The 25,934-nt window shown below is 29.6% G+C and overlaps 1 long non-coding RNA gene and 1 pseudogene across 1 annotated transcript; one reads left to right on the top strand and one right to left on the bottom strand.

Annotated features, from left to right (window-relative positions):
• Positions 1-6,225: 6,225 nt before the first annotated feature.
• Positions 6,226-9,731, top strand: LOC100819303 (uncharacterized). The gene is made up of 4 exons (XR_005891179.1): positions 6,226-6,374; positions 6,815-7,648; positions 8,250-8,353; positions 8,517-9,731. It is a non-coding gene; the product is annotated as an uncharacterized lncRNA (long non-coding RNA).
• An 8,413-nt stretch (positions 9,732-18,144) lies between these two features.
• On the bottom strand, positions 18,145-21,440 carry LOC102663012 (TOM1-like protein 5; annotated as a pseudogene).
• Between the last annotated feature and the right edge of the window lie 4,494 nt (positions 21,441-25,934).

Genomic DNA, 25,934 nt, shown 5'->3' with positions numbered 1-25,934 from the left:
AAATTGAAGATAAACTGAGAAACCAAATTTACAATTTTGTTTTTTTTTTAATGATTGCACTAGATTTGAAATTATGATCTCTTGCATTCTATCTCAGCCCCCTACTAGGCCAACCCTAATGAGTTAACTTTATTCTATTTTGATTCCTTATCCATAAATACGGATAATAATCAACGCAATGATCGAGGTGCAGGAAGCAAAATATGAAAGGGCACGAAGCAACTCTGTGCCAATAAAAGACTAATCTTTTGGTATAGACTCAAATACATGTACACCATATAGTGCGAAGTGCGAACACAAAGACTCCTTGTACGACTAAGCTTAGCAAAATCCACCACCACCCATGCATAATTCATGAACCTCCAACTAGTACACATGGTAAGTGAATAAGTTTCTACATTAATCTTTGCAACAATTAACTGACTTAATTATCCCAATTACAGGATCAACCCCAAGTCCTCCATAAAACTAAAAAATTCGGTTGAAGAGTCAATTAGTCAAACCAATCAAAGTGCCATCCATGGTCGAAGAAAAGCCAACATCCCATTTTTTGAAATCACTCCCTTTCATGCCCTGAATATGGGTTCATGTCCTTATCCTTTACTCGATTGTCTGTTTCAGTGGCAACAAACATAGAGTTTATGAAGCATAGTTCCTTCGTTTTCATTAACTGAACTTCATGGCAAACATAAATTTCCATATCACTTTCAAATGCATGGCCATTCGGTTTTGCTTGAATAATTAAGGGTGGCGGTGCCACGATACATGTGTCGATTTTTCAAATACTATGCACTAGTATTTTCTAGTTTATAAAAAATTGGTGTATTGACTTGTTTCTGTCAACAAAAGAAAAATCTTGAATACGTAAAAGAAATATAAAAAAAAAGAAGATATGCTGTAAATATAACTTATTATTAGTGGTAAAAAAATCAGTTCTATTTAATTTTCTAGATTGATTTTGAGAAGATATAGAATCAACTATTAATAGGAAGTATTTTCTAGATTTGTTGTAGTGAGAACTGATATAAAAATTCACAATTCATAGTTCTCGCTACAACTGATTTAAAAAGTTATTTTTAGATCTATTATTGTCGCAATCAATATAAAAAATCAATTTTTTTTAAAATTCAAACAAACAATTTTTCTTATATATAACGTACATAATTGTCAGCATAATTTCACACTAATTATCAATTTATATAACAAATAGAACTACATTTTCATATGACCACTTTCTATATTTTCTTTTTATCTAATTGTCACAATCAATGTAATTTTTTTTTAAAATTCAAACAAACAATTTTTCTTATATATAACATACATAATTGTCAGCATAATTCCACACTAATTGTCAATTTATATAACAAATAGAACTACATTTTCATAAAACCAATTCATATGACCACTTTCTATATATATATATATATATATATATATATATATATATATATATATATATATATTTTATCTAAACATGGTTACAGCCTAAGGTGTTTGAGTGAATGTTAACATAATATTAATTTTGAAGTAAAGTAATTTATCTTTGAATACTGTTATTCTAAAAGCAAATTAGTAGTAAAGAATTCAGCATAATTTTTTTGATCCAACACAAAACTAGTGAGTTTGGATTTGCTTTAAAACTAAGCTGAAATCTTGCCAAGAGAAAGACGTACAAATTACTATTGGAAGCTTCCACTTTGATGCACATTTGGGTTTGTCAAACAAAATACCAAACATGCATTAGGTTACCTCAACTCAAAATTAATTTTAGATCTAAAATTAAACATACCAAGATTTGCTTAAAATCAAATTAATTGATATTTCAATATGACTTTAGATAATTTAATGTGAACTAAACATGCACTAACTTTGAAAATCTTTTACTTGTCTTTTGTGCTTACCATACCTGCTTGGTTACTTTGTCTTTCATCATGCTCTAGAAAGCCTTTGTTAGTAACTTAGTATCAAAAGTTTACAGATAAAGAAATAGGACTACGGCACTGGGCTATGCCACATTACTCAGGGAACTAACTTTCTCTTGGATCAATTCTTTACTCAATTTTGGTTACTCAAAGTCTTGTGATTCATTACGGAGATCTTAGTAAATCAATCAAGCATACAATTGAAATTTGAATTATAATATATGTGTTTTATAATGGATCGTATGCAATCTCGGATAGATTTTTTGGATTAATATTTTTCTCTATTGTTTTCATTCTCAATTTCATATTCTTTTTCAACATACTAATTTCAATATATAAACTATCAATCTCCTCTTGTGTTTTGTGACAGTTCTTACAATAGTCTTTACTTTGTTTTGTCTTTGCATTAGTTTAGAGTTTAGACAATAACTTGCAATCTCCTCTAATAGTTTCAACATATCATATTGGTAGTCTGTCTAGTATTACTGGGGATGAATGTCTTCATTCTATCACTTTTTTCTTTTTTCTTTTTTAAAAAAAAAACTCTCTTGCATTCTAATCTAGTTTGTTCTTACATAAATATTAAAGGTTTGATTCTTACACTGCAATTAAGTATGCCCCAAATTTAATTTGATTAACCTTTTTTGTTCCCTCGATAGCAATATATCACGCATTTATGATACTAATCATTAGGCTGGAAGCGGTGGTTAGACAAAGCTCACCCTAAAGCAACAACGCAAATATTTCAATATCACACATTGCAAACAAAGTTTTCATGGTTTACAAATTACTTTATTTGCTACCAATCATTGATGTGAGATATACAAAGATCAAATAAAGTAAGCTTAGTACGAATGTAATTTCATTTTTTAAGTAAAAATTTCTTATATATATATATTTAGTTTAAAATGATTGTAAATAGTTATCATCATTAATGAATTTTTAAATTCCTCAATACGTTTACTAATTATATGAGAAACATCGCATTATATCATTGTGTTATCAAAGGGTTTATATTAGTTGGTTTATCATGATGCTCTACTTGTTATAAATCTTCTAATATTTATTTTTATTCTTACAAATAAAAAAAGTTTGTATCCATCTGACTTAGCCTGATTTTTAAATAAAAATTTTGATAGATATGTGGCTAATAAAAATCCTTGAAAGCTTAAAATGTACACATATTTTATTTATATTTACTTATTTATTAATTAATTTGTGTATGTACATAAAAATTAAAAGCTTAAGGTGGACATATGTTCGTATACACTTTTTTTGCACCTTTTTTTTATAATAAAGATAAAAATATTTTTGTATCCTATCTTCTATTTTTTTAATAATGGCGCCGTATCTAATTTTAACTAAATATAAATTATTAGATTGACATAGAACAATTACATAATGTGTATACTGCTTCCAAATTAAATCATTGTATTATCGACAAAAAGTTATAAGATGGATAAATGGAAAGACATATGATAGTGTATTATTGTTTTATTTTTATTTTCACTGAAAATCATAGTATAATATTTTATGAATACTGATTACTATAATCAAATATATTTTCTGTAAAAAAATAAAATATATTTTATTAAACTTTTTTAATTAGTTTAAATGAAAGAAATTAAATTATTCTTATGTTTACAATATTTTATTTCTAATAATTATTATTTTCTTAAGTTTCTTTTGATAAAATTTAGTGGAATATTATATTACAATTTTATTTATTTATTTATTTTTTCTTCTTTTTTTTGGGGGGGGGGGGGGGGGTAAAATCGTACAACATTATAACATTTATTTATTGAAACGCAAAGATGATGAACGTGAGGAACAGGAGACGTACGGATTTTTGAATTGCATCCTTCTGAGGCATGTTTTGATATCCCCAACCATAAAATGATAAAAAGAGAAATTCTATTTCTACACTTTTTTATACAATGTTTTTGATAAAAGAGAAAAGTGTAGAATTAGATAACACGAATGATGTGACATAGAGATTCGGGGAAATGTTATATAAATTTATAATTTTTTTAATATAAAATCTCATGATAAAATATAATGAGATTATTTTTCTTTTAAAAAGACAACTTTAAACCAAGGTGAATATTAATTCGAAGTTAATTACCTACTCCTTACATTACGGTAAATCTTTCCTCTGTTTTTTTTGTATAGAATTTATTCATCGAAATATTTTGGTCATGCAATGATAAGTTGTTAAAATTTAAAATCCTTTTAGATTACGTTTGGATAAAAAATTTTAATTGAGGAAAGTAATTTATCAGAGAATTTAAATTTTTGTAATTTAGAATTCATTGTTTGGATGCTTTTTATGAAGAATTTAAAATTTTAGAATTTTAAAACAAAATTTTAAACAACTAAAAATCTGAAATTTTAATTTTCTTATAAAAGGTAAGAAATTATAATTTTCTTCTTACATTTCTTCTTCAAGAAACACATTCTCAACTCCTAAAATATCGATCGGATATGAGCATAGAGAAACACGTATAACTAGCACACCAATCATATTTTCTCTTTTTTTCATTCATTTTTTTCATCCTCATAATTTTAATTTTTTTATCCAAACACAAAATTTTGAAAATAAAAGAATTTCAATTAAAGTATTTGAAATTCTTAGAATTTAAAATTTATCAAAATTTTAAATTTCTCCATCCAAACACACTTTTAATGTTTTGTATCAAGTATATATCCTGTTATGTTGTCTTCGGATAACTATATATACTTAGACTTCTGGATGTACTAATCACGGACTTCAATAATTAAATATCGATCTTGATATTTGATCCTGATTAATCATCACTCAAAGAGAATTATCATGGCCATTGGCATTAATATACAAAAGAATTTCCTTAAAAAAATTAGAATTTGAATGAAAATAGTGATTGTATTTGTTTGTAATTAAACAATTTTTTCTTGCTTGTGAATTGTCTGCCTCAGATCCTCTAATATTTATTCTCAAATTTAAACTTAAAAGATAATTGTGACTCATTTTATTTGCAATTGCATTATGATATCCCCACTCGTATATGTGATTATCAAGCTAAAAGAGGTTGATTCAAGATTTCAAGTGAAATAATACAAGGAATCACATTTGATAGGTTACAAATTTGAACACCTTATTCATCTTTTAGGTTTGTTTGGTTTAGAGGAGAAAAATAAAATAGATAAAAATAGAAAGATAATTAAAAAAGAAAAAATAGATTAATTAAAATAAAATAACATGTCTTATTATTTGATTTAAGAAAAATATGTAAAAAATAAAATACAGATAATTGAATGAACTACTCAAAATATCACATTACCCTAATAAGTCATAAGTTATGTGATACTTAAAAAAAATCAAAACAAAATAATTAACGAGGGAAAAATGATACATTTATTATTAGGAGATAAAAGCTGATATGGTGAGACCCACCACCTGCAATCTAAAGTCTCTCGCTCATCTTTCATACCAAACTCGCATGGTGCTATTTCATTTTTCTCAAAAATATTTTTCTCAACTATATCAAACACAACATTAAGGTGAGGTAAATAATTCAATGGGTTGGCATACGTAGTGGTTAGGCATTCGTACTCATACGTTTTGAGGATGGTTTATTTAACGGAAAATTCTATATTTGATTTTATCGTATGTAGTCTTTCATATTAATTACAGTCACATTGCGAGTAATATTATTCTTCTGGCTTAATGAAATGAGAGACATCTATATAAAAAAAAAGGTGAGATAAATATAATTATTATCTAAATATTTAGTCCAAAAGCTTTTCTTAATTTAAAGTGGGACACCATCTTTCTCCCAAAATTTTTTAGCTACCAAAAAATGTGATTAATATACAAATAATACAATGCACTATACAACCGCAATTTCAGTGCATACACGTTTTATTTGGCGCCGGGAGCGGAAGGAATTAATGGTTGTAGAATTGATCTATACTCAAATACTACACATTTACAAAATTTGCCGCCAATCTTGGAATTCAAGATTGACGTATCAGTGTAAAGTAGAGATCTGAGGTATGGTAGGTGGTGTGTAGCTGTAAGCCGAAAGATATGTCAAGTGTCAATAGTACCACATTCTTATCCCCAAGTTTCCAACATGGTCCTACATTCGAAATTTTTTATGATGGCATTTATCCGTATTTTTTATAATTTGAAGATGGGCCAATCTTTCACTTATAGGAGTAAATTCTGGCTAAGTAATAATTGGCAAAAACAAGGGCATTTTTGTATTGGAATTCTATAAAAGGAGTAGGTGCATGTATAGCACTTTCTCATGCACAACATAATTGATCCCTCTCTGTCTTGAAGGAAACATACAATGGTGTCTAAAGTGGAAGAAGCAAAGAAGAGGAATAGAATAAAGAAGCAGATTCAGTGCAACAAAGGGAAAATTGGCATGTTCAAGAGGAGCAGCTCCAATATGGAAGAAGATGGTGCTTCTTTTGCCATTCTCTTACTTGCTTGCATAGCTTTGTGTACCTTCCAACCTGCTAATACATGCCCCAGTTAACTCTCTTTGATTAACCTCTTTTTCTCCCTCCTCTTAACAAAAAAACTGTATATTATTATGCTTAATTTTCCCATCTCCTAACTCTCAGGGTTGTAGTATGTACTACATACCATGGTGTTCAGATGTTAAGTAGCCTTCCAATTTCCAAAATGTTATAGCCTCTATGTTGTCGTTTAAGTTTATAACAAAGTAATTGTATCATTATTCAATAGTTACTTGTGAATCATCTGGACATGGTTCTGCTCATGCATCCAATAACGTCACTTATGTATGTATTTCAAGTTCTAAAGCTATTTCTTTACTTTGTTATAATTTAAATGTGTAAAGTAGCTCTTGCATGCTCTGTGGCTGTCTGTTACGCAGAATAAATACTCGGATCTATACAGCTTCATCGGATAGGAAAAAAAGAAAGAAGCGAAGAACGGAGAGAAGGAAACAAGAAAATTATATATTTCTAAGTTGGTGTATAGATTATTGAGAAAACAGGATGTGATGTGATGTGTGAGGAAACAAAAACAGAATCCACATAAATTTTTCCTCCTACTCATGAGATAAAAAATGGAATAAGGAGGGAAATGTTTACGAGATAATAAAATTCATTTATTTGTCTATTTAATATTATATTAATATTTAACTAAAGGAGGGAAAGAAATTAAGGAGGAGAGAATTTTAATAAAGAAAATAAGAGAGGAAAAAATGTTAAAATCAATGATAGTAAGAGAAAGTCAGAGATGCCCTTCAATGCATTTGGGATTGGGGTCTTCACATACGAGTTCTAGCATGCACTAGTGTCATGGGTCTTGTACCGTGCCCAAGTAACCTCAGCCGTTGGATGTGGAGCGCTTTTTGTTTGTGGTTGTGATTGTAGGTGGGTGACCGGCTGCAGTGGTAAGTGGACCATGTTGACGTGGATTGCAGTTGTGTTGACCTAGACTCGCTTTTTTACCCTCCTTGTGTATCACCCATTCACCCTATTTGCCGGAGATTTGCCTTCAGAAGACAACGTTTGTAGGCATACTCGACTAAAGTTGAAACTATGGTTGTTCGTGGATCGGCGAGGAATGGCGCAGTGTGATGATTTGGTTTCCGTCGCCGTCTTGTGTTATGCCGTTTTCCTTCTTCGAAATTGTCGTTTCTGAAGAAAATGACAGTGCATGGACTTTTTGTTGACATTGTTGTGACGGTTGAGGCATCCAGGTAGGGTTGGATTTCAATAAGATTTATGATAGTTAACTTCAGTTAACATTGAATGTTATTGATTTTGAGACCCATAGGCATTTATCAAATTTGGGTTTGATTTGAGTTTTGTTTATGTGAGACGATAGGAATCGTTATGTGTAGCATATAATTATTTTATTAATCGTTGGTTCCTTTGTTATTTTGTTAGTAGAATAAGTATATTTGGATTAAATTGTTTGATTGTAATGATGAATAATGATTAGACGTTTTCATCTACATGTAATAACATAGTTGGACTGCTAATAGTGGTTAACTTGACCATTTCTGGCTATGGAAAGAGAGTTACATGTGAGTTCCTAGTATTGGTTACGGCGATGGATTGATTTTTTTTGAAAATAGGATTTGCTTGATATTTGTTTTTTTTTTTTTGTGATTATGATACGAACCGAAACTACTCTACTGCTATGCTATACTACTGCTAAGTGCTATGCTATACTACTGCTAAGTACTAAGAAGGAAGACTAATTGAGATAATTGTTCTGATTGATTATTCATTCCACTTCTTTTACATATTTATACTACTATAGCTAACAGAAATTCATGCAAATTGCTGTAACAGAATTATCACTACCAACAAACTAGTGGAATGCTGTAACAAACTCAGGAAGATTCTACAAGAACTTGGAGCCTTCGCGCAATTGAAACTCAAATAAAGTCCTGCAAGTAAGTGGGCTTCTTACTCACTCTTCTTGGCCTGTTAGTAGCTTCTGCAATGTGGCCTGTGTGGTGTTCTGTTGCTGAATTGCTGTCAACACCCACCGCTCAAAAAACAGAACACCACACAGAACACCAAACCACACAGAATTGCTGAATTGCTATCCGGCAGGTCGGACCAATTGATACGAAACACTATTCCATTCTACTGCTACTGCTAAGGAAAGGAAACTAAGGAAGCTAAGAAAATGCAAGATAAGTTTTCTGATACCTTTATTATTCACTCTGTTCCTTATTTATAGATTGCTCTTACAAAATATCTAAAGTTTGTTATAACAAACTTTTGAATATTGCCACTAAAATAAAACGTGCAAAGTGATAACAAGCAAAGGAACAGATTCTAGAAGCTGCTATGTTGAATCAAGCCATCTGCTGCAACAACCTTCAGACAAACTCCGCTGAATTGCTATCAGATTATTGGTAGGGTTTGGAGGACATAGAGTTTGAAGTGGACAATCTGTTTGTTGGCGGCAGTGGTTTATATGAAAATGGGGACGAAGAGAATGTGGATGATGAGGAAAATGAGGCAGAACAGGATGATGGCGAAGAGGATGATGCTGTTCATGTCTATGCAGGATATGACCATGCTGGGTGTGATGATGTAAATTGTGATGCAGATCCCATAATTCTTAATGGTCCAGGTGACATCTACTCATTTGATTTTGCAAATTTAACATTTGATGTTCTGGAGAGTTTAGAATTTGTTGATATTGAAATTGCATTTGAATTCTATAACTGGTTGGGTAGACTTTCTGGTTTTTTGGTACGCAAGGCAATGTTGTGAAAAATGTAAACGGTGAAACATTGCAGCAAACGTTTGTTTGCTCTCGAGCTAGGTTCCATAAACAGAATGGTTTAACCTTGGAAACGAAAAGGCGGAAGTCCAGACAATTAACATGATGTGGGTGTGAGGCAATGTTCTGTGTTCATGTTCACACTGTTACTGGTCAGTGGTATGTCACAATGTTAAATTTTGATCACAAACATGAGATGCTGGATGCAAAGCGTTGTTTATTGCTACCTGCCCGTAGGAAGATGACAACAACTGATATAATTAAAATTCAGAATTTTCAAAAAGTAAGGATTCGCCCTTCACATATGTATGGTGCGTTTGCAAACACTAGTGGATATGAGAATGTCCGAGTTTTTAGAAAAGAGATTTATAATCAAGTTGAGAGACAAAGATGAAAACACAAGTCTGATGTGCAAGGTGCATTCAAGTTCCTAAAGGGTTTGGGGCAAAGAACCGAATGCTGTATGTATCGTACAGTGTGGATGATGACAACAATCTGCCACATCTTTTTTGGTGTGATGGTGAAAGCCAAAAGAATTATCAAGTCTGGGGAGATTTATTAGCATTTGATGCAACTTATAAGAAGAATAAGTAGCTATGTCCTTTTGTGGTGCTATCGGGCGTTAATCATCACAATAAGACTATAGTGTGTGCAACAACTTTGTAACGAACAAGACTGCAGAGTCATATGTATGGTTGTTGGAATAATTTTTGGAAGCAATGAATGGAAAAGCTCCATCTTCAGTTATAACAGATGGTGATGTCGCAATGAACAATGCAATTAGACGTGTTTTCCCAAATGCATTTCACCGGCATTGTGCATGGCATTTGATAAGGAATGCACAAAGTCATTTGAAGAACACTGACATTTTGCCTTTCTTGAAAAGACTAATGTTAATTGAACTTGAGGCGTCTGAATTTGAACAAAAATGGAATGAAATGGTGTCCAGGTTTGGGCTGCAGGATAATACTTGGTTGAATGAGTTATATGTCAAAAGGAGGATGTGGTCTCCTGCGCATATTTGTGGGAATTTCTTTGCCGGTATTAGGATGGCATCACGTTGTGAAGCCTTACATGACCACATTGGAAAATATGTTGATTCAAGAACTAACTTGATTGATTTTGTGGAGCAATTTCATAGGTGTTTGACCTTTTTCCGATACCGAGAGATTGAAGTTGATTATTTTGATTATGGGGATGTTATTGTAGAAACAAATTTCCATTCCATGGAGAGGAGTGCTGGTCAAATTCTCACTAATGAGTTGTTTTTGGCTTTCCAATCGTGTCTTAAAAAAACTTAAATGCTAAAGATGGTTGAATGTTAGGAAATGTCAATGTTTTCTATTTACATGGAATTCAGGCGTTGGTCGTGTGTGTTTTGCTGAAGATTCGGCGGTATATGCATGAACATGGAAAATAATTTGTCTTGTAATAGGTAGTTTTCAGAAGTTGGGTTGCTGGTGAGATAGGGTGCGTGTTTATGAGTTCGTTGAATGTGAACTAACTACCATTGTTGTCACCTAAAATAAATGTTGTATACTTCTGGTGTTCCTAGATATAGAACCAAAGATACCCGTCCCTGTAAATTCAAACACTTTTAAGACTTATCAATTCAGACTTGATCAATACGCATAAAAATCCATCATGAATTTTAGTCATTTTTTCAAGCTGTAGCACCGCTAATATCACTAACTCATACAGCTCGTACAACTTACAGCTCCTTTGACAAAATTACGTACTCGATTAAATAAAGTCAATTATAAACAAAAAATACTATTATAATAAATAGCAATAATATCTTAATAGGTAAAAAAAAATATTGTCATTAAATCACATAATTAAATATTTTTAAAGATAATAAAATACTTTCATTTTATGAAATTATAATTTATATAAAAAATAAATTAAAGATAAAATTTATATTATATATTTATTGTATAAAATAAGTTTTGAATAGTGTGATAAAAATAAAAAAAGATTATAAAAATATAATATATAAAATAAAAATAAAGCTTATATAAGTATGCATATTTTAATTTATATGAAAATAAAATTTAATCTTATATATTATGTTTTAAAATATAATATATAAGATTATAAAAATATAATAAATTAAAAAGAATAAAATTTAAAATTTAAACTATTTTTACATAAAACTTATTAATATGGTATTTTATAACAAATTTTACAATCATTATTGATCAATTTTTTAGTTTAGTCAATATTTAAGATTGAATGGTTAGATTTAATAAAATAGAGGACAAATTTTGAATTTAAACCTAAAACATAGGTAGCATGACTGATACAGAAAAGAACTAAAGGGATATTATTATTAAAAAAAAAGCATGCAAATGCTGAAAACCCAAGGTTATGTTTGGTCAAATTTCACAATAGAAGTCCTAGTCGTTAAAACTTTTGCACGCCCAAATCCGAATAATTCTCGTGTCATTTTCATGCAAATCTACGTAATTTTGGTCTTTGCACCAAGAATTAGCTGCTTCGTTTGACCACTCCAATCCCTACGGCATTCATGCTTATAGGGCTCTAAACAATGCTCACCCCTCCATTACGAAATTTTACATAACCTCATCAGATTTGTTAAATCTTCGATATAATAATTAGCCGATCCATAATCTTGAGAAAAAGTGAACATATAGTTTACCACATCTACATCAAATACTAGTTTGTCAATTGCCGTAGAGTTATTAATTGTTTAATCCATTCAACTCCCTCTAATTTTAGGATCTGACTTCTATGTTCTTTTTCAAGTTGGATCTTTATAATTTTCATTGAAAATGATATTACATAATAATTGTATTAATATTTAATCGTGAACACATTTCTTAAAAATCATAAAAATGATATAGGTGAAGGGCTTAAAAAGGGACAATAAAAAAACAAATTTCCTAATTTTATTTATGATACAAATACAACAAATGCAGGCTACTGGATTTCAAGCATTATATGTTTCAGCCTTTATTTTCTCTTTCTTTTTAGTAAAGAAAACTACAATGCACCTAATCATTTACCAGTGACTTATGGCAGCGCATAAATTAAATCCGCATCAGCAAAATATTTTGAGGCGAATTTTTAGTTAGTTGGTGTATTGTTGTAATACATACACCTATGCACCTAATATATGTAAAATTCTCCATATTTTGGAACGTGGCAGAAGTAATTATTTTTCTATCTCCCAGCCAAACATATCACCGGTGTAAATAAATTATAGATATAAAATGCATGTTCGAAGCTTATATAGGTTAATTGATTGAAATTAAAAAAATAGGTTAATTGAATGAAAAATATTGTACAATATACTATGGCGAATGTCCTTATTTATAAGTGAATGAAATGTCAATAAAAACACTAATATTTGCTCATTTGGGAACCATGCTTTCCCTCCCATCTTTTTTCATTGCTTCGTGCGGCAATCCACGTTCTTCTCGCAAATCAAAATTCAATTCCCAACAAACAAACTTTTTGACATGGTGATCTGATATCAATAATCAATCCACGTTCTTATGTTTATCCTAGTTTTTGGATAGAGAAAATGAGCAAATAATAAAGAGACGGACAGGAACTAAAATCTAAAGAGACAGATAACGAAAAGAGGCTAAAGAAAATAGTTACTGGAGAGATCCAAATCCTTTAATGACACATATTAATAACTGTGATTATCATTCAAAGAAGTAAAATAAATGCAAATATTTGATAAAAGTGTTTATTATATTTAAAATTATAACAATTATTTAATAAATATTTTTTAATAATATAATATAATAACATGTTTCAAACTCACTTTTTTTAATATGCAAATAAAGAGATTAAATAGAAATGATACAAGGGATACCAAGAAAGGAAGACATAGAAACGTCAGCCAACACATCAAACTCGTGCATTTTTAATTTGATTTGATTATGTTTGCATATATCTCAAATTGAGTAATTTTTATTCAAAAGTTAGATTTAAAGGAAAAACCATCAACTTGGTTAAAATAGATCTAATTGGATTTCATGGTTAAGTTAATTTTAAATTTATAAATTAAATTGAATCAACCCAATATAGAATTTGTTGGATTAAAATGTACGGTTGAATATATAACACAAATTAAAGGAATTTTATAATCTCTATTATTTGTGTGTAACTTCAATAGCATAAGAAGACAAGCTTAGTAATGAATTAGAGACAACTACTCATAAAATGACGGAGTGACATTTACTATCCTATCTTTGATCCATAATATAACTGCCTTTATCATTTCCATCACATAATCTGTGTTTAATTGAAAAGAATTAGAGCATACTTGAATTCTATGCATCCATATTAATATAATTCACATTCAAATAAGTTTCTAGAACTCTATCTCCTCCCTTTTAATCACCAAAAAAATGTGTACCAGGCGTATTTTGATTATAATTTTTTTAAAAAGATTTAGCACAAAATATCATATAGATTTTAAAAGACAGATTTTGCATATTAGATTTTAATAAATTTATAAAAAAATATGAATTCATAAGATTTGAAGAGAATTTATAAGATTTTAAAGGAATTCTTGAATTTTTAAAAAACATTTAAAACTATAAGAGTTTATAAAATAATAATTAAAAATCTACAAATTCTTCTTCCACTCATAAAAATTTAACAAATCTTTAATATCCTTAACTTTTTCATGGAAAAATGAATGAGTCATGTGATACTTTGTTAATTAGTATTTTAAACACTTTGATTAAGAAAATTAAAAAAAAATATATTATACATTTTAATATACCATAAATATTATAAATATCACGGTTATAGCAATTTTAATAAATTAGCCAACACATCACCTTTGGGTTCGATCAATAGTGTAATAATGGTCAATGAAGCATCTTCTTCTTCACATCACTACAAGAAAAAAAAAATGACGTATACAGACATCAATGTCCAAAATCCGTAGGTAGATGTATAAAAGACTTTGTCCTACGAATATTTTTGGCATCAACTTTGGGAGGGTATACAGTGACACCTAATAGTATGTCACTATAACCTCAATACTTCAATGTCATTAAACAAAACTCATCTCCACATTAGTTACTCCTTCTCACCCCATAACCTTCTATTAGAAAATTGAGCAAAACAAAGAAAAAGTATTGAAATACAAATTAAAATTCTTATAATTACAATAGTAGCCTTTTCAGTAATAATACTTCTATCTTTTCGAGTTCTAGTGTCAATATAAATTTCTGCCCTGGAAGGTTGTACTCCCTTAGCCTTTGTTGTCTAACATTAGTTAAAAAATTAATCATCCTATTTGTATTAAGCAATTTAATATTAAAAAATATAAAAAAGAAAAACCATCTCATTAATCCGTCTGAGAAGATTCTTGGTTCCCATGCAATGCCATTAGTGCTTGTTGCTTTGTCATTCTTATTTATTAAATAAATACACATAAGACCATGATTAGATTGGTTTATTACGTTTCACAATTAGGATGTGTGTAAGGACAATAAAAATAGAAAAATAGGAATGAAGTCCTCATATTTTGAAAACAATAATTTGTCTCAACCCTACAAAACCAACTTGTAAGTTGAGGATTGTTCCCCGCTTATAAAGTTTAGCTCGACACTATCTTTGTTCAGTGGACTTCAACATGTCACACTTCTCTATCTAGGTGTGACCCCATCTTCAACATGGAAACCCTACAAGATTCTTTGTTGTCTTGACAATTTTGTAAGCTTCTTACCACCTTTATAAAGACTTTGCTCTGCCTCCCTTAACATCTCATAGAACTTATCTGAATTATTGTTGTCTTCGGATTGTTGAACACTAGGCCTATTCACGAGTGCTCTAGAATCTCCATCCTCCATACTTATATTTGTATCATTACTCTCATTAGTTGCATGCATTGTGAATGCATCATGAACCAATGTATCCAAGTCATGGTCAAACTCCCCTTCCACTTGGGATGTACCTACAAAACTAGATGGGCAAACTTGTTCACCATGAAAGATCCAAGTAACATGTCCTTTTAGAAACTCATTACTACTGATGTACAGAGATTCCATATGTTATCGGACGTTGGTATTTTATACATGTAAGACAATCTTTGTGTTCTTACACGTACAAAATACCAACACTTGACATCTACACAATATAGTTATGTCCGAACATTGACATATGGAGGTAATAATAAATTACGCACCAATAAGGTGCTCATATGTAAATGCTCTTTGAGCCTGATAATGCATATTGACTTTTGATTAATGATATTCTCACCGTCCTTACTTTCTTACAATATTTTCATAGTAAGATAAGAGATAAAAAAAAAATTGACAAATGAATGATATGATAAAAAGAAGTTAACTAAATGACGAACAAAGTAAGCTATGAAAAAAAAAGTTATGACAGATTTCTTAAATTTTATATTACTTTATCACCTAAAAAGAAAATGAAATAAGAATATTATGATAAAAGCTAAGCGCAAATACATTGTTGAATTCAGATGACACTTATGTAAAGGATTTATGTAACTTTCATGATCCTAAATTCAAATCTAAATTTAAATCTCATTTTTAGGTTTAATTACTCCTTTAGTATTTATAATTATAAAAAATTTATATTTTAGTCTATATATTTAAAAATCATTGATTTTAATTTTTATATTATTTTTTAGAGAAAGATTTAATTTTTAGATAAGCACTTTGAGTTTTGTTTTGATCTCGATCATTCAAAAATAATTGAAGTCATCAATAGATGTTGATGTAACATGGGCTGTGCTTTACATTCTAGTCTTTATAATGACACCTTTTTATATGTTGTTCTTATAATTATAGTTGCACAAATTTTATATTTTAGTCTATACACCTAAAAAAAACTACATGTTTTAGTACTTATACAAATTTTTAGTTCCATTTTGATCTTTATTGTAAAAGATTTAACATTGTTAACAATGAATGATGTTGCATTTTAGAAATTATGTCAGTTTTTTTAATATTAAATATGAAAAATATAAAGTATCAATAAGTAGACAACAAAAGTAGTGGTAGAGGTCATTCAACATCAACATCATTGTTATGATAAATAAATGTTTGATCATGCTTTTTTTGTCTCCTTTACTTAAGTTGTGAGTAAAAAATTATATAAGTGTGAAGTTTATTCACATCATTGTTATGACTTTTTTCCTAGAACCATTGTTATGACTTTATACTATAAAACTATACTAATATCATTAATGATTTCAAAGTTAAGTTAATTATTTTATATATTTCTTTTTTTTTTCTTATTCAAATACTAATAACTATGAAATATAAAAATAGTAAATATGAATATATAATACTGTATAATTATCAAAATTTGTCAGTTTATTTAATTAATTATTGATATAATATTAATATGTAGTAATTTTTAAATACATTTATTATGAAAATTAAAATTTGTTTTAAATTTGTTTAAATACATCTTTAGAAAATGTGGAGATCTATGAACCTTCCTTAGACTTAAAAGTTGGGTGAAGTTGTACAAAAAGTTAAGCATGATGTGGTGTGAGTTTCTATCAAACTTTATATGGATTTTAAAGCTTTCCTATTATCAAAATTTTTATACTGGTTTACCTTGAGAGAGCAAATGGGATTAAGGACCCTCTTTGAATCAACCCTCATAAAAATTCTTCAAATCTAACAAATTCTACAAATTTTTCAATCCTGTTTGAAAATCTACACATTCTTCTTCCACTTATACAAATCCAACAAATCTTTAATACCCTTAATTTTTTTTTATAAAAAATGAAAGAGTCACGTGATCCTTCGTATTTTAAACACTTTGATTAAGAAAATTAAAAACATATATTTATGGTAAAAATTATAAAAAACATAATTTTATACCTTCTAATAAAAATGTTTTTTTATTAATTCTTTAATCTATGTGATAGTATGAGGTGAATTATTTTTGACATAGAATACTAACAACAACCTATCATGTAATAAGGAACCCCTATGGTGGCTGGAAGTGGCTATATCATCCTCCTGGCAGCCCCACTTTAAAATTAGTGGCACAACGAGAGACTGACCTGTTGTCTGTTACATCAAAAAAGTTGTCGCTGGTAGACTCCTCCTGTGTATGTAGGGGTAATGTGTATATGGGAGCTAGCAAAGGTGGGAGGATTAAATCAAGTAGGTAATGGACAATTTTGAATGTTTCATCAAACAGAAACTTTGAGTCACATGCAAGAGAGTTAAGAGAGATGCTAAAGTTGCTATTCACTATTGTAATGAGTTTGAATTATAATAAAGGAAAAACAAATTTCCTCTCCCTGTTCATTTTTTGTTGCTATCATATTAATGGGATATTTGAAAAAAATTACTTACTTCAGAATTATTTATTATTTTATTGATACTATAAAAATTTACTATATTAATTTTTTTATTGTAATACTCAATTTTTTATTATCATTTTAATCCTTAGCATTATATGATCGACTCCTTCGTTTTTATTAGATTTTTCATTTCTACGATCTTTTCTCGATTATATGCATGAATTTAAGGATATGATAACACTTCAAAGCAAAAGACAAATTGACCGTATAACCTAAAAAAACAACAAATCTACTATGTAAGAAATTGGAGCTCGTTGTGAACCTAGCATGATCTTGCTTTATTGAATAAAAAGACTTAATTTTAATCTTTGTTTAGTTTCTTGATCCACAATTTTGATTTATCTATTTTATTTTATTTTTTGCAATTTCAATTTTCTTATTTTAAAAAATCTACAATCTACCATTTTAGTCCAATATTCAGTTTTACATATGTTTTATTATTGTATTTAATTAAACCTTAGATTTAGGGTAGTATAAAAAAATAATTTAATTAATTAAAACATATAAAGTAAAAGAAATAAGCGTATATGAAATTAAGAATTTGATCAAAACTACAAATTCTCTAAAATAAAATAACTAAAATCACAAGTCAAGAATTAAAAAATAACCAAAATTGTAATTTAATCCAATAAGATAACATAGACAAACAAGTAAAAGTGGTGCTGAAGGTTTTGAAATGCTTTCGATAAGAAGAAAGACCATTATCAGCTATAACACTTGCACGTGAAACTTGCAAACCTCATGTCATGGCACATACTCTGAGAGAGCCTTACAAGTAATATCCGAGCCTAATTACAAGTAATATCTATATCTAAACTGAAGCTGATTCGGCTTCCCTTTCCTCCTCCCATCTCCATACTCACTAAGACTAAATGAGAAATCACCCATTCCTCATGGCTTAAATAATACCAACTCCAAATTTAGACAAAAATGAAAAAGAAAAACTAAAAGAGATCCTGTTGTCAAGAGATCAGTCACTAAAATCAAAGCTTCCACTGCGAGAGCTGCTGCCATTACGACTATGTAAGGAGATACCTCTCATGTGGCCAGACAAATTAGAACCATCCTTGTTCTCCTGAAAAAACCTCTCCCTCTCAATGTGCTTTGCAGGTGGGGTGGAATTGCCACTGGATGAGGAACCTCCCCATTCTGTTTCGACCGAGGAGGTGGTATCACAACAGGTGAAGATCGGGCATCAGCTTCTCGAGATGGCGGGATCACAACTGGTGGAGAACGAGTATCAACTTCTCGGGATGGTGACTCTATTGAGAGTGGGTGGTCGTATCCAGTAATCTGCAAGGGATTAGACATACAGAGATGAAAGAATTCTGAAAATTTAGTATTATCCTTCGTTACAAAAGGGTAATAAATTGAATTCCAAAAACAGGGAAGGCACCTTTGGACTAACTGTTCAGGCTCCTCCTCTTCCTCCTCATGGTCAAATCGAGTGGTGGTCATTGTAACTCTGCCAGCAAGAAGGTCATCATGTTTTGCAAGAACTTTCTGAAGTTGCTCATTCAATTCAATTGCTCGAGAAATTATCCTTTCATCCCTACAAAAGACCAATGCATAACCAATTTAAGGAACAAATTAACCATACAATACTAATAAATGCCTGTGTTGTGCTTGTGCATCTGCAAATACATAAATATTAGGGAAAATTGCAAGAAAAGAATTTTTGTTAAAAGTAATTCCAGTTTAGGTATAATTAATTTCTCAACCCGTCAAATATGTTCAAATTCTAATTACTGAGTAACCATTTGTTGACATATTTGTTAAAAAAATTAAAATGTTTTTATCATGACTACATCTCTTGTGCTTGTCTCATAAAGTGTACATGCATGTGTACATCTAAGATTCTGCCTTGCCCTTCTCCTTAGAAAATAAGAAGAACATAAAAACCAAATTTATACTTTTCTAGAACCTGCAAGGATCTTACCATGCTACTAGTGCTTTGGGAGGTAGTGAATCTCCAAGTTTCACAAACCCAAAATAGTTCTTGTTATTCAATACTAGAATTCATCCTCTTTTATAGAAGAGACAACCCTAAACAAGGAAGCTAAATCTTAACGGAAAAAATCCTGTCTAAAGCAAAGAAACTGGGTAATGGAATGAATGAGACTAAATAACAGAAATAAATCCTAACAGATCCTATCTAATTGTATCAGAATTGAATTCTATTAATTAGATTCTATCTAATTATCAGCTTTCTTGCCTTGACCTCAGGGGTCTAACAGATCAACACCTAAAATCTACCGAGTATATATTATTAAACAAAGCCTACATAGTTTTCTTTTCAGGGATTGCCAATTTGAAAAGAATGCGTATCAAAGCAAATTTCTTAGAGCTACCAACAGACTATAAGAAAGGAATTGGACATCCACCCTCTGATCTGAATCATCTCAAGTCTACAAAGGAGAAAAAAGGAAATTGTATAGACAAAAAATAAGAAAAGAAAATTTTCAAGTAGCCTTACCGAGAAGCCATCACAACATGCATAACCCTTTGTTCTTGAAAAGAACATTGTTCTACAAGGTCAAGGGTGAATTCATCCCTTGCTCCCTGAAAATAAACCATTTATAAAGCAAAAGTTAGAATGTAACTATTTTCAGATTCTATAACTAACTCTCGGCACTCACCTGAGGATTTTGAGCATCAACAACATCAAGGACCTCTTTTAGTACTTCTAATGCATTGCTAGCCTTTTGAATAATGCTGCAAGATACAATTAGATGAAAATGAAGATTTGAACAAATAATTTCAGAATGAACTTATAAAGGAAATTAAGAAAAAAAAATCAACCCTAAAATAGATTTTGAAACTGTCTCTCATCATTCATTTCATTTGATAAAAAACAAATTGTATTTGGCTAAATCTTATTATCCCAGTTGCCATCCTCTAACCAAAGCAAATAATTCTTCTTACCATAATAAAATCATTTAGATTAGAGTTGTCTAGCAAAGGGTTTCTACAGATCCTGTCAATCACTATTAGAGTATCTTACTCTTCTCTTTGAATTTTGGTTTGCACAGCTGTGTTTGTACAGCTCTCACTTCTGTTTGGTTAGTTCACAGTTAACCATGATGGATTAACTGCTGTAGTTAGTTTTCTGTTGATCTCTATATACAGAGAGATCCAAACTGTTGTAACTAATTTTTCACATTCCGAATCAATAACAGAAACTCAACATGGTATCATAGAGCTTCAGGTTTCGATCTAGAAGAAGAATCTCTGATATTTTCTCTTTTTCCGAGCTTTGCTCGATTCTCTTCTCCTTTCTGAGCCTTTCACTCTACTGAGTTGATTTTTCTGGGCCTTTTGCTCGATTCAATCTGTTTTTCCCAATTTTTGTGGTGCCATTGAGTTTTTCCTTACGATCAGAGTTCATCACAAGATGTTTCTGCATTGATTCCGATTCTGTTTGGTTCCTTTTTCCTGCTTTGCGATTCTGTTCTTTGCTTGTGCGATTGTATTTTCTGTTTCCGCGTGTGGTGTTTGGCTGTTTTTCTTCGTTCACTCATGGCTACACCTGTTACTGGTGGTGGTGGTGGTGGTGACCCCAATCCACCGCACAGCGGTGCTGCGCCACCTGTGCATCCTGCTCCAGTGAACACCAATCTAAATCACATCATTACTGAAAAGCTTGATTCGACAAATTATCTGTTTTGGAAGTCGCAGGTGGAACCTATAATTCATGGTTATAATTTGCTTCATTTTATTCATGAGGTTCAGATTCCGCAAAGGTTTGCCACCATTGAAGATGCAAATGCTGGCAGAGTCACTGAAGTGTTCAGACTTTGGGATCAACAAGATCAATTATTGCTTTCCTGGTTGCATTCCACAATTTCAGCACCTATTCTTCTAATGTTCGTCAAATGCAAGTCTTTATAGGTCCAGTAGGTCGACACTATTTTCCCACAATAATCAGAATTATATGAAATCTCTAAACAATTAATCACATTATTAATTAACTTAAGTATTATTGAATAAATCATCATATTAATTTATTTTTAACAAAATAAAATATTATAATTAATTGTAGACCGTCTTTCTATTTAAGTAAGAGTAAACAAAGTATATGTATTACAACTTAAGATAGAAATAAAAATTGGAGATGTCATACCAAAAGTTGAGATCAATACTACAAAATGATGGAAAAATAAATGAAAATGTCATGTCCAGGAAATAAATGGGATGGCTAAAATGGATAAAGACATAGGAGTTTTTAAATGGTAAAATCTCATTTCTTCTTCTTTTTCGGCCCCTAAAACACCTCACTCTGTCCAAGATTCTTACGGTTTCCTGTGCTTTTTTCATAATGTGCTTTTACTTTGTTTTTGTATAAGGATAAAAGTCAATGCAAATAAAAACTTTTTTTCCCATCATAATACTAGAATTAGGATTGAGGAAGGCAAGCAAGGGACCAGGGAATCAATTAAGGCACACAAGAGTTCTCCAAATGCAACATGATTAGGCCCGCATACATGCGTCGTTTATAGTTTTTTCTCTTTTCTTTATTTTTTTGTCCAATTATATAATAAAATAAAAATAAGAAGAAATTAAAAAATAAAAAATATATATTATTTTGTCAAGTTTTTATGATTTTTTTGTAAAAAGTTGTAATAGATATTTAACATAAGACATTTATAATTAGGAAAAAAATATCCATGTATTATCTTTTAAATGAAACACTTAGTAGAATACAAAGACTTTGACCCAAATTTTATCCTAAAAAATTATATAAAATTAGGAAGATATATCTTTATTAAAGAGGAGTTGTCAAACAATAATTGATTTTTCATATAAAAAAGGTAAAAAAAAAATGATATCACACGTTGCAAAAATAGTTTGAGAACTTCACATTACAAGAAATTTCGAAAATAGACTGTTTAAAAACTTCAATTGAGGCCATTAGATAACTTGAACTTCAAGAATGTTCTGGTAGCTATTGAGATGAATTTGAGATATCAAATAATTGTGAATTAAAAAAATATTGAGTTTCTTAACTTCTTATCTATAACAATAGATAAAAGAAATACAATTTCCTAATTTCCTTTTAGTCTCCACATTTTCGTATACATTTATGTCCCTCAGTTTTACTCTTGTTTGTTACTCTTTTTTTAACTACAACAATAATATGTGTATTAATTAAAGGATAAAATGAAGAAAAGACACCAAGTGAAACCCGATAAAAAAAAATAATTGCATACATTTACTAACAAATCTTGCTTTAAATTTCGTTGCACGTTAACTGCTCTCACTCTTCTTGCATATGTCTCCCTCCTTCCCCTCTCCTGGTTGCATTTCTCCACGCAACGTCCTTAATGCAAGTAGAAATATTTTAAACAGTTAGTAACATGATAGTTTGTTACTTTTGCTCATGTCAAGATAGTACAAAACAGGAGAAAAAAATATCATGCAATGATAAAGATGATGCGACACATCTTCTAGATGAGTGTACAAATTTTACAAATTGTAAAGAAATGTTATATTTGTTTCAACTTCTATTTCTATAAATAATGATATCAAACGTGCGAAGGTGTTGAACATGGGAACTGGGTATAAACTTAATAAGCAATTTTTATCACAATTCTCATAACAAAGTCTTAATTATGTTTTCGATTGATGGTAGTCATTTATTATATGTTCCTTACTTTTGGCGTTGGTACTGGCCGGGCTCTTTGGCTGTAGAGAAAGAAAAAAAACTAAAAAATAGAAGAATATAAAATATAATAATGAATCGAAATCAAATAAAAAAAGATTAGATAAAAAAAAGTTTTTTTTTTCAAATTCCATTTTTTTGCTCTTCTTGTATATATCAAATAACAAATAAAATAATTTTATTTTTCAACTGGGAGAGATGGTTGAGTGACTAAAGAGTCAGATTGCTAATTTGTTGTACAAATTTTAATGTTAATATGCTCAGTGGTGAATGAAACTGAAATAATTTGGGTGATGAGAGACCTCCTAAGAAAAATAAAGAAAGGAAGATTGAAAATTAAGTGGGTGGATGATTAGTTTGTCAACTAGAAGTTTTTCATTGTTCTCCATCTCTCCCTGTATCTTCTCGTTCTTGTACACCTACTGATTACTAAGACAAACATAGTACATGTGTGTGTCTTGTTAATAAATCCCTGTGAATCTCAGTTTCTCATTTTTTTTATTGGTTTACAAGACTTTCTCAAAACTACTTGGTTGAAATTATAAGAAATTAAGAATTATATTTAATACCCTTCACCCTTATATTTTTGTGTCGTGATGCATGTTTAGCAAAATATGATATTTGAAGTGATAAAGAAAACAAGAATTCTTTATTTATATCATGATCTTATTATATTCTTATTAAATGGGAAAAACATCATTTATTAGTTTATTTAATCATTTATACTTATATCATCAAAACTATAATTAAATAATGTTGGATGTCGATAATGAATAGAAACAACAATAAATTCTACAAAACTAAAAAAAATAATTGAAACACAACATAATTTTAAATCAACTTTTAAGAAAGAATTTTTTTTAATTTTATTTAAAAATTAAAAATTATTATTTTAATTTTAAAATTGAAACAAGATAAAAAAAAACTACCTCCTCCAGTTTCATTTATTAGTTTATTTAATCATTTATACTTATATTATCAAAACTATAATTAAATAATGTTGGATGTCGATAATGAATAGAAACAACAATAAATTCTACAAAACTAAAAAAAAATTGAAACACAACATAATTTTAAATCAACTTTTAAGAAAGAATTTTTTTAATTTTATTTAAAAATTAAAAAATATTATTTTAATTTTAAAATTGAAACAAGATAAAAAAAACTACCTCTTCATCTAATCCAGTTTCAAAATTTCTTTTCTTTTTTTTAAACTAAATAAATTTTAAAACGGCAAATCGATGATTGTGGAAGTGAGTAACCCACCATTTTTGCTAAATGAAAAATATTTTTAAAAGAAAAAGCAAATTTAAAGTATTGAATTCTTTTTAAAATTATGATAAATTTTAGAAAAATAAAAGCAGAATTATTTTTTTAATTTTTTATTTGTATTAAAAAAAATAATAAATTTTAGAAAACTAAAAGTAGGAAAAAATAACACTGTGGAAACGCCACATAACTATAAACCTAATTTTAAAAATGGCTTTTTATAATTTTAAAATCAACAATAAAAAATAATTTTAAAATCATTTATTCTTTAAAAGTAAAAATTATGATTTTAAAAATTCTCATATTCCAAGAAAAGGAAATAAAAAAACAAATCTTAATATAAAGAAAACACAGTAGTGAAATAGAAATCCAGATGCACAAGACACGATAACGCCTATGTTTCCGCTAGTATTAATAAAGGGGCCTAAGTTTATGATATAGCTCCATGGCATCCTTACATCCGTCGCCAAATGAAATAGTTTTGATTGAGAAATAAAGAGAAACAATTAAATTAAATTTGAGTGTTGGAGACAGGCTTCCTACTTAAGAGTAAACAAAGTACATGCATTACAACTTTAGGTAAAGATAAGCTTTAGGTAAAGATAAGAAGAATATAAGATAGAAATAAAAATTGGAGAAGATATCATACCAAAAGTTGAGATCAATACTACAAAATGATGGAAAATAAATGAGAATGTCATGTCCAGGAAATAAATGGGATAGCTAAATTGGATAAAGACAATGAAGGTGATTTATGATCGCAAAGTACGAGCATGTTCGACTATATCTATACTCATGAATAGAAAAAGATATGACAAGATACAAAATGATTATATGAGGAAATATTGGTATAAAACTGATTGAAGGAAAGATGTCGAAAAATTGATTAAGGTGGTTTGGACATGTAAAAGAAGGATCACTAGAAGCATCTATGAGGGTAGATTGCATGATTTTTAGTCATATGAGAAAGGGTAAATAAACTAAGAAGGACATTAAAGGAAATTGTTAAAAGGGATTTCATGATATATATCGCTAAAAATTTGGTCTTTAATTGAGCTAAATGCCTTGTTATCCATGTAATTGACTCACGTAGTAAGATAAGGTGATTTGTTATCCATATAGTCAACCACACATAACGAGATAAGGCTTTTGTTGCTGTAAAGATCTTTTACCTTTCATTTACTATGATACAATGTTATGCATTTGTGCAAAATTGAGGTAGGATATCTTGGATTTGAAATTTTTTTAGTGTTACAAATACTCAACAATTCTTTATAATTATGAAGTACAAAACTAACAAAAGACAAGCATGTTGAAAAGATGATGAAAATAAACTCATGAACAAACAGTTGTATGACAAGGTACCATAATCACTCTGAGTCACAGACTCGCATGACATTACTTGAAGAAAATCTTGTATGAACTACTTTGAAGTAATGAAAAGCTGATGGTTTT

Source organism: Glycine max, chromosome 4 (genome assembly GCF_000004515.6).
Source record: "Glycine max cultivar Williams 82 chromosome 4, Glycine_max_v4.0, whole genome shotgun sequence".
NCBI classification, from domain to species: Eukaryota; Viridiplantae; Streptophyta; class Magnoliopsida; order Fabales; family Fabaceae; genus Glycine; species Glycine max.
Note: the sequence above shows the minus strand (reverse complement) of the source record. Positions and strands in the feature narration are given on the sequence as shown.